Here is a 1,955-nt window from a genome sequence, read left to right as displayed (position 1 = left end):
ATCTTCTTTTCTTTTTACGCCTCGGCGCCTTCGGCGCCTCTCCGGCGCCTCCGGCGCCGTTCCGGCGCCTTCGGCGCCGGTTTTTTTCTTTTTTTTTTCCTCTTTTTTCCTCTTTTTTGGTCTCTGCCAGCATGAAAAAAGTGCCGAATTTCTCCCTGGAGCAAGAGGCGCCCGGGATAAAAGCCGCGGTACCCTACGCCGGGTTCCTCGCTCGCGGGCCCGGCACCCACCCACCCACCTCCTGGCCAATCAGGGACCTCCTTTTCGTTAGTTACCTTCAAGTTGCCGCTCGCCGAATCGCCACAACGCGCGCGCGATTCCGCGCGCGCGCTCTCTCGTGTCGCGGAGCTGCGCGGTCCAATCTCCGCTTTGCAATGAGAACGGGCACCCGCGCCGCTCGACTCGCCGCGGCGAGAAGCGGCGCTTGCCCAGAGACGACGATAGCGGCGTGAAGACACGTCGCCGAGGCGCCGCGCGACCGTCAGCCGCGGCACCGCGGGTCATGACCGCGCGCGCGCGCGCGCGTTACAAGTACCCATCAGTACACTGTAGATTTTCCAAACCAGGCCTCCGGACCCACCCACCCACCTCGGCGTGAGGTTCGAATCTTTTGTCCGTGGTCGCCTCGTGCCTGGAGCTGCCTGGAGCGAGCACCATCGATTCAACACCACACACAGTCGGTTTGCCTGCGCGGGCAGCCCTGATGGGCGCGGCGCACGTGCTCCCCGAGCGCATCGATGCGGACACGGCGCGCGCCCTGGTGGGCAACGACCGGCTCTACAAGGCCATCCTGCCGCGCGCGCCCTGGGCCGTGCAGAAGTTCCGCGCCGGCGAGTCCATCAGCCGCAACGAGGCGCGGGCCATCTGGGAGCGCGAGAAGTTCGACGGCGCGCCGCGGGCCAGCGAGCAGTACGTCGCGTCCCACGAGCTGCCGCTGCGCGCGCGCTACGACACGTCGACCTTCGCGGACCGCGAGGACTACGAGCGGGCCGTCGCGAAGTTGGAGCGGCGGCTCTTCGAGGCGCTGAGCGAGCTCAAGGCGCTGCGGCCGCTGCGCAGCGAGGCGCTCCAGGTGCCCATCCTGCGCGGGAAGCTGCGCCGGTCGAGCGAGGAGTGCGAGATCCTCGCGGAGAACGTCGCGCGGCTCGAGCGGCGGCTGACCGAGGCCCGCCTCGACGTCGACCGCTACCGCCGCGACGAGGGCTCCGCGGTCGCGGCGCTGACGCGGCGCTGCGAGGCGCTGGAGCAACGCTTAGCCGCGGGCGGCGGCCGGGAGTCGCCCGCGGAGTCGCAGCGGCCCCGGGATTCGCCCCGGAGCGCGTCGCCGCCGGAGAGCGCGGCGCCGGGGACGCCGCCCGGCGCGCGCGCGACGAGCCCCAAGGACACGACGGCGCCGACGGAGCCGTCGAGCCGCGCGGCGGCGTCGTCCAACGCGTCCGACGGCGGCTCCGCCGGCGGCGACGTCGTTCTAGCGGCCGGGGAGCGCAGGCTCGCGGAGCTCTTGATCGCCTTCGAGGACGGCGGCGGCGACCTCCGCGCGGCGTTCGCCAAATGGGACGCGTCCGGCGACGGCCTGCTGAGCGCCGCGGAGATCCTCAAGGGCCTGAAGGGCCTTCCCGGGAAGGCCTTCGACGGCGTGGAGCGGCCGGACGTGGAGGTGCTGCTGAAGACGGCGGGCGCGGATCATCTGGACTTTTCGGGCTTCGAGGCCTTCGTCGCGCGGGGCCGCGACGCGCTGGGCCTCCGGCGCAAGCGCATCTCCTTCCACTCCTCGAGCGGCGGCAGCGACCGCGGCTCCGAGGCGGCCGAGGACCTCGCGCGGAAGCTCGGGACGCTGCTGATCACCTACGAGGACGGCGGCGGTTCATTAGACTCCGCCTTCGCGAAGTGGGACGCGTCGGGCGACGGCGAGCTCTCGGCCGCGGAGCTCCTCGCGGGCCTCCGCAAGCTCGGCG

This window comes from Aureococcus anophagefferens, assembly GCF_000186865.1.
Source record: "Aureococcus anophagefferens unplaced genomic scaffold AURANscaffold_1, whole genome shotgun sequence".
Classification (NCBI taxonomy): Eukaryota; class Pelagophyceae; order Pelagomonadales; family Pelagomonadaceae; genus Aureococcus; species Aureococcus anophagefferens.
This window is presented reverse-complemented; position numbering follows the sequence as displayed.